Below are 8766 nucleotides of genomic sequence, written 5' to 3'. Positions count from 1 at the left end.
ACTGATATCTACTAATACGCCGTGCAGGCCCACTTTTTATTTTTTAAATATGTACAAAATAACATGCTCCAATAAAACGCATTTATTTGAAACATAAGTACGCTGTTTTGAAAGCATTAGCTTACTAGCCAAATTCGGTTTTTTTTTCAAATGATTTTTGTCTTGTTCTACCTTTTCGTTTTTGTAAATGTGACCACCGAAACTTTTTTTTACCATGTTTTTCTTACATTTCTTCTTCTCGCGTTCCAAATGTCGTTAGTCAGTTTGAGATTTTTGTTCCCTCACTCGGTTAACTTTATTTTTTAGTAATTAGGATATATCCATTAATGTTATAAAATAATATGTATTTTTTTAATATAAGCAAAGTCAAATTTTACTCTTGAACCAGTTAACCAGAGAGTAGTGGTATGGTGAACCTTCTAACGCTATAACTGTTTAATTCTCTTAAAAAGTCAGTAAACTTTTTTTTAAGCCCTAAACGGGATGATAGCAAACAAATAAAATTAAGCTTGTATTGAAGCAAGTTGTATATCTATATCTATCTATATATACATTATGATTTCTAGCCGCTTAAATTCCACTGACGAAACCCAGGCCGCAGAAAGGGTCCTAGATCAAGATACTTTTCTGAACAATCAGTCAAGCTTGGTCCTAAGGTTCCCTCTGGAAATATTAGCGAAACTTTTATTAATAAAATTTTTCTACCGCATACGAATGCAAAGCGCAGGGACGTTTTTTGGTTATCAGCACGTTTAGCGCTGTTTATAGTTTTCACAAATTTTTTTTTTACTTTTTATTGCATAGAATAATAAGTAACTATAGTGTTCATATTTTTTGTTCTTAAAAGGCAGTGTTGTTAGTATTAAAGAGTAATTATAGAAAATTTATTCTTTTATATTGTAACTGAGCTCTTTTGCCATTAACCGATTGGTGCGCTGGGTAAGCCGTTGCGGCCAGCATAAGATGTAGTAAGCAAAGAGGTTACTAACAGTATGTTATGATCGGTCGGATTTATACAACAAAGTAATCCATTGGCACAAAGTAAAAGACACATAGTTTGAGTCATTGTCTTGAATTCCGTTCCTACATAGTTTACTTCCTGCCTTCAGGACTTATTGTTTAAGGTGACCCTTAAATGTTTCGTTTGGTGACTCCAAGGAATTGGTAAAGCAGTGTGATTAAAAACGAATTCAAAATTAGATACAAAGTAACAAAATTAAATCTTTTATCGTCAATTAAAACATGTAATTTAATCTTACACCAATAAATAATACACATTAATATAAAAAATTCTACGTTCAGACACCACCAATGAAATAAATCTTTATTTTTTGTTTCTTACATTTTTAAGAGGGTCCTAACTGTTTTGAGGATCCCTTGGAAATCACTCCTAAGGACTGAGAGCAACTTGCTAATACATTTTAAGATTTAAAGGCCAAAATGGCCAAAAGTTAACTGTGATTAATATATAAGATTGAGTAAATGCAATAGCGGGCCATATATATGTGTAAAGAAAAATACTTAATAAACATTAAAGGTTACTCTTCTACTTGCGACCCTTCGTTTTATAACTGTTTGTTTTTTCTTCTAAACTTAACATCAGCCAAAAAAAACCCCAAAGAAACTAGAAAAAAGGGACAGTATAGTATTTCTATGGGGTTGTTAGAAGAGTACCACTTATCAAAAGTCTTGCACAACCAATTAAAAAGTAAATTAGGAAATATAAAAGGAGTAATTAAAAGATTGCATTAAACAAGGTATTAAATAGGGTACGCTAATACACAGGGGTCGCAGTCTGTTAGCGTTGGGCGAAAGTTAATCCAATAATGCTTTATCTTGCACTCTCTTTCAATGTTACGTTAGAGGCATGAGTTAATCAGTGAGAACTTCGCTTTAGGAGCTATAGGCAACAACTGATTAGCAGGCACTAACATCTAAGGACCGATGCTTCGGGTAGACGTAGCCTTGAAATTATATCTACACATATATTATTCTACTAATTTAGTTCTGGATATTAGCGTACCCTTTATAATAATCCCTTGCCACCCATTCCCTGAACAACTCGTTTTATATATCCCTTCTTCCTAGGCTAGTCTTAAAATAATCTCTGTTATCCCCTTTACCTTTTAAAATAAATTGTAAGAATTGTTAAAATTATAAATAGCTAAACTGGTTAATTAGTAAAAAAACGTCGCCTTAAGTCGGTTTTCCTCTCTATGGTACCTCTTTTTTCTTGTATTTATACAATGCGCTTTGTGCCGAAAAGGGTGTCCTATATTTCGCTTTAGTAGAGATTTTATTAAAATATAAATAAATTTACTTAAAAATGTTTATGATACATATGAAAATGTAGTAGAATAAGTCGAGAGGAACTGATTTTATTGTCAGAGATTTATTGTGCTAAAAACACCGATTTGAAGAGCGATTTAAAATTACCTATGCTAATCAGACTCTCTGTTTTTGAATTTTATTAATTTTGGAATAGTTAATGGGCGACACCAGCTGGCGGCTTTGACGAAGGGTAGATCGTCGTTATGGAAGTTTGTTCGAAACTTTTAAAGGGAAGGATTAATGCCATTTAATAAGTTTTTTAAGAGAAACTTAAAATAACGAAGTTTTTAAAAGTAGAACTTTAAATATTGCAAAAAAAAGTTTTTTAAAGGCATTAAACCAAATTTAGAAGAGGTATTATATTATTAACTGTGTTATTAAAAAATATAGTATGCTTCTGCCAATAACGAAGATCAAAAACTGCGCTTTGTATCAACTATAAATTGCGAATTATTAAGAAAAGTACAATACAAAATTCTAATTCACTCTTTCTTCAAGGACTTATCATGGACGAACAAAAAAAGTTAACGCTCTTGTACTAACAGTTAAAATTTTATACTTTATAAATATAACTTCTAAATCTCGCAATATCACTTTGAGTCTAATTACAGTAAACATCTTATAAAGATAGTTTGAAAGACTCTTCTTCTTTAACAAAGTTGTAAGTCACCTTAAATAATTAAAAAAGGTTTTCTACTTTTAAGTTAATGGAGAAACTAAATAGTGCTTTGAAGCCGATCCCAAAAGTTAATTATATTTAATGGAAAATTTTGTTAACTTTAATTTAATGTTTAAAAACATATAAATGCTGTCTCTTCTATATTTTTATATTGTATATATTTAATGTGCTTTGGATTACTTCATTACTATATCCTCTCAATTTTCTTTACATTCTGTGTGTAATATAATTCCCTTAATGGTTATTTTGATATTGTTGTTTTTCATTTCTGTTCGGTGCAAAATAAAAATATTATATTTTGTAAGTAAAAATAAATATATGCTTTTTTTTAAGCTACTAAACTTGCATGCCTGTAGGAATTATATTTATATCAAGTTTGCCCTTTTTTTAAATTTTACGCTTTATTAAAATAATTAGTGTACCCTACTAGTCTCATAACTTTCAGCGTAATAAAGAATTTCTATAATAATAAAACTTATTAACAAGATGCAGCTGTTTTGTGTTCTTTATTTATGTAAGACCTGAGGACGTGAGGCGCGCCAGTGGTATAAATTTAGTTAAATAAGAATTCTTTTTATAATCGAATTTTTTTATACTTTTTTTTAAAAATGTAAATGTTTTTAGTTGATTTTTTGGTAGTTACGAAAATTTGATTAAAAAGAAATTACTTAAAGTTTTGTTGATCATTATAATTAATAAAAGCTGAAAGTTGAGCTTATTCCGTTTTAAATTCAAATATATTTTGAAATACTTTTCATGTAGATAATTACTATAAAATTTTATAAATGAGTATTTTAAGTAAAAAGTTCATAGAGAAAAAGTTGTTCTTACAAAGTTAAGCTAATTAGTTTAGTGAGGCTAAATTTAATTAATTTATTTAATCTATAAAAATCTGATGTAGCTATAATAGATGTGATAATTTTAGATGTTTTTTAAATAAAAGATTCCCCTTATGTTAGGAAACTGTCTTTTCATTTTTTTTTTTAGAAAAAAATTAAGAATCGTTACTATTTAAAAAACTTTATTGCAAATTTCTTTGTAAAGTTCACAAAATGAACTTAACGCTTACTACCTTATTTTTCCAGCTCAAAAGATTATCTAATGCCTCTCACTACGTTATTAAGATTCTAGAGATTGAAATTTTGCGTTGAAGGAAATTTAAGCGCATAAAGATTCCGGTAACACCGTTTATAAGGAAAACTGTTTTAAAAATTATTTGAATTTAGCGGAGTAGCATAAAATTAGATTATAATTAATTGTTTTAAAACTAAAAGTATAAAATGCAACCGTAACCTAAACAAGTTTAAAGAAAATAAACAAGTATATGTACGTTAGGATTTTTTTTTCTCTATTGTAATTTTATGAATTCAGTTTATTCAAATTATTATCTAATTAAAGTGAAAAATGAGTTTTAGCAGTCTAGATTTATTAGTTTAATTACTGAACTTTGTCTCAACGAAGTATAAAATAATATGGTGAATCAAAAAAGCGCGTGAGAATTTATAATTTTCTATTCAACCAATAAGATTTAATTTTTTTAAAATAACGTAAAAAGTATGTAGATAATAATTTTTGAATCTTAATTTAAATCTAATTAAATTTTGTAATATAAAAGATATATATAGAACATTCATATAAAAGCTTGTTAAAATTTTTTTTATTTTAAGTGGATCTAGTTGAATCTAGGTTTACACAAAATATAAAATTTTTTGGGATCTACTTAAATTTTATATGAATATAAATAAAATTAGTGGATGTACACAACATTTGAAATATATTTTCTGTAATGAAAGTGCATATTCAAATCATTGATAACAGTTATAAGTGATATAATAGGTTCATCTTTTAGATCGTTAGTCTTATTATTACACTCACCATAAAGGTAGCTTCCCACTCGCATTAATTTTATACCACCTCATACGCTAGTAGTGAAGTCGTACAATTCGCATTAGTTGTACTTATTAATTTCTATAAAATATTTCATGCTTATTTTCTTTGGCATTTAGAAAATAACATAATTTTAACTAGGAAAGAAAAAGTATTTAATGGTCTTCTAAATTTAAGAAAATTGTAATTAAATTTTTCTTTTAAATGCTAACTTAACTGTTTTCCTGCTATCTTAAATAGAACATATAAATACGAAAGGGTTCTCAGCAGGGACAAGCTAAGTTTATTTGGAGTTGGGCTTTTCTTTTAAAGAGCTTAAAAATGTTGTTGTTCTCTTTTTATTAATTTTCCTTTTAAAGCTTTTAATTTAATATGTTTCAGAATATTATTAAAACTACTGGAAAACGGAAAAAAATTTAAAGACATACTCAAATCAGTAGTAAATGTAATCTTTTTTGAAGCATAGACTCGGTTGTCGAGCGCTTGTATGACATTAATAAAACTATAATAAAATTGACTTTTTCGAATTTAATAAGATTAATATTATTAATTGATTAATATTAGAGTAGTTATTATATAAACCTTAATAAAAACTAGACGACTGCAAATTTAATTAAACGGATTTATTAAAAAAAATCTAGCTATGGAAAAAATAAAAAAATGAAGGTTTTTTTTTATTAAGCTATACATAATATTTCAAATTAAAAGCGTTATGGGTTCTTTAACCTCAAGGCTGCAGAAAAAACTTTTTTTAAGTATGTTATTAAATCTTGTAATAAAATTATATCTTAGTTCAAGTTCAAATCTTAATTTTTAATACTTTTTTTATACTTTAGAAACAGTAAAAATAATTTAGATATATAATTTGTATCAAGTCAACTGGAACGTCAGTTCAACTTCTGTTGAAGCAGATTTGCTTTATAAGCTGAAGAATTAGAACTGCCTGTAAGTTGTTATATGGTAGGAAGCTGCACTAGAAAATAAATTTATAAAAGATGCTAATATTTTTAAAATATTAGCAGTGTAGTGTGGCTGGTTAACAAAAAAAAACCAACATCAAATTCTTCACATACTTTAAAAAAAAGATTTTATACTTCTTACTTTTTAGATCTTTTTTTTGGTGGGATAAAAAGGTATTAAAAAGTTTTTTTATAAAAAAAATTAATTTTAAATTATACAAAAGATAGCCAAACTTACGTAACCTGCTTAACAGTTAAAACTTTTTAGTACTAAACCTTTTTTTCAAGGGCAAGTCGTTTATCTTTTGTATTTTTGTAAACATTCTTAGTGCCAACTTTTGGAAGATTTCAAAAAAATTTTATGTTGCCCACGTGTTCATTTTTAGGATAAAATTAACTTTTGGAAGATTACGGCTCTAATAATGCGACTGTGTTTAAGCTTTTTTAAAGTTGTTTTAGAGGGAAGTCAGTTGCTTTATAATAATACATATCTGCAACTTTTTACATAATTTTTTTATTGGAATTATACTCTTTTCAGAGGAAAATACATGCCTAAATTAAATTTTATTAAGAAAATATTTTGAAAGCGGTTTTTATGAAATTTTATTTTTTAAAAAAAATTCATGCAAATATTAACAAAATTATATTTACCGAATATATTTGTATGCAATATTTATACGGATAAATTTTTTTAAGTAGAACATTAAAAAATTAACAAACTTTTTTTTAACGCTTTATAAGTTACTGGTTACTATGTTTACACACTTGTCGCCCAGGTTCCGTTTGCAAGAGAAGAATCATGGAAATTGACCCTAATGGAAGACTCGATCTCTGAACCATTTCAGGTAAGTTTGAGAACCATGGTCTAATGGATTAGGTAACAACCCACAAAACAAAAATGTGGTAAATATAGTTGTCAGAGAACGTAAAACAAATCTATTTTAAGCCCGAGTTTTGCCCTTTTAAAAATTACAAATTTTTTTCTGTGGAATTTTCTAATTAATTTTTTTTGTAGGGAATACACGCAAATATTAGTTAACGTTTATTAAGCAAAACTTTTTGTTTCGAATTTTATCATGGGATTAAAATTTTTTCCAAGAATCCATGCAAAAATTATAATTTAAAATAAAAAAATTATATTTCAACAACTTTATGCTAAAAGAAATTTTTAAAAAGCAAAGAAAAACGCCACGCGAATTTATTTAGTTTTTGTTTGGTCTTTTCCAAGTGATGAGCCAAACCACGCGGCACCGGAAACAGGCTTAAAAATATTAAAAGTAAAACTATTGAAATACACCAATTAAACGGTTATTAATAAAAACTTTCATATCAAATATTATAAAAATATAGTTATTAGTGTATTTATTATCGTAGAAGATAAAAAAAGTTTACTCGAGTAGTAGGCAAAAGCGATATGAATAAGAACTCAAATTCTTTTACTTTTCAGCAATTTAATAATATATTTAAACCTTGAGCTTTATACGTAGAGATCAATTTTAAATTGAAAAAACACGACGCCTTCTCGTCCAAGGTAAACTACTTACTAAAAACTAATTCCCAATACCTATGCGGGAGCCACCGCTTTTTAGTAGCTACAGCTCTTTCATTCATCGGATTTTTGCTAAAAGTAAACTTAACAGGCATACTTTTACTTAACACACTTGCAGGAAAGAAGTATTATTTTTAATGATTTTTTGTTTTTGAGAAGGTTATTTTTTTAAATGTAGAAAAAAAATAATTTTTTATACTCCAACTGCATTCTTTGTAAAAAATAAAAATTTCATTATTTTCTCAGTTTATATAATAAAATTTATTCTAATATATAAATTCTGATGATTATTAAAAGTTTTACTTTCATACTAAATATTTTTAAAACAATTTTTTTTATATTAATTTTTAAATGTTTATTTAAAAATTACTTAGCTTCAAATTATTTATTAGCTTCGAGGAAATCATTTGTTATAACTTTTAAGTAACTTCCTTTTTTAAGAGATAATATGATATGTTACTTAAACCATTATTACGTAATAAATATTATTTATTGTAAAGTTATCTATCAAATTTATATATTATTTTTTTTTTAAAAATTTTAAAAATATAATTATTTGGTATTAATTTGTTATTAACCGTATAATAATTATTTATATAAATAATATTATATATATATATTAAAAATTAAATAAATATTAATTATTTTTTTTTTAACCAAGATTGTTTCGACAAATATTAATTATTTTTATTATCTAATAAATTTTTTTATATAATAGTAATAAAAATATCGTCAAACGGCTTCTTTTGCTGAATGAAAATTAATTTCAGTGTCGCTAACACGAGCGTTTGATGAAAGGCTAATAACAATATTTGCAAAAATTAAAAATAGATTTTATTTTTTACTATATAATAATTTTTCTACTATAAACTATTTTTATAAATTTTTTTATTATTTTGTTATATAATAACTAATACCAAAATTAAAATTTTATACTAAAAATATTTTATTTCTGGTTAATTTTTTTATAAACTAGTTTTTTTTATTTTCATTATATAAAAGTTTGTTTGTTATAAAATTACTAATTGAAAAATTAAGGTTAATATTTTATATTAAAATGATAAAGTATATATTTTTTTCAAATTAATTTTATCTAAATATTATTATTCTTATTATTAAAAACGTTAATATTTATATGAAGTTCTTATAATAATAAAGTTATATACAATAATAATTTATATTATAAATTTGTTATTTCGGGTTTATTTTTTTTAAAAAATTAGATTTTAATATTTTCCTATTTTTATATAAATTTCTTGTAAAGATGTTTGTTATAAAATAATTGATTAAAAAGTTTTGGTTAATACTTATTAATAAAATAGTATATTTTAAAATTTTTTGATTTAATTTTCTTTAAATCT

Source organism: Zophobas morio, unplaced genomic scaffold (assembly GCF_036711695.1).
Source record: "Zophobas morio isolate AGI-343-1 ecotype UQ-CSIRO unplaced genomic scaffold, CSIRO_AGI_Zmor_V1 ptg000420l, whole genome shotgun sequence".
Taxonomy (NCBI): Eukaryota; Metazoa; Arthropoda; class Insecta; order Coleoptera; family Tenebrionidae; genus Zophobas; species Zophobas morio.
This window is presented reverse-complemented; position numbering follows the sequence as displayed.